Consider the following 385-nt stretch of genomic DNA (forward strand, 5'->3'; position numbering starts at 1 on the left):
GATCCTTCGTCGTGCTGCCCCGCCCCGCATAATCCTCGAGTCTTTATCATGAGTTTGTAAAAAAAAATTGAGAAGAGGCAAAAATACAACCCTGCGAACAGCAGAATTGAAAAATGTTCTCTCAAATTTACAGCATAATTTATGATTAATATTTTCAAAAGATGTTGTAAATTTTTGACAGCCCAACCTTGCTTGTTGATGAATTCCTAGTCGGTATGTATAGTGCTTGTAATATTACAATTTTGAATTGTAATTGCAATTTTCTTCACAGTGGAGAGAGTCCTCTAGGATCTTCACGCCCACGCGGCCGATACACCAAATAAGTACCGAAGTGACTACTAAGAACCGAAAAGCAAACCACCGTAAAAACACAACACTAACTGCT

This window comes from Frankliniella occidentalis, unplaced genomic scaffold, assembly GCF_000697945.3.
Source record: "Frankliniella occidentalis isolate FOCC.00 unplaced genomic scaffold, Focc_3.1 Scaffold37, whole genome shotgun sequence".
NCBI lineage: Eukaryota > Metazoa > Arthropoda > Insecta > Thysanoptera > Thripidae > Frankliniella > Frankliniella occidentalis.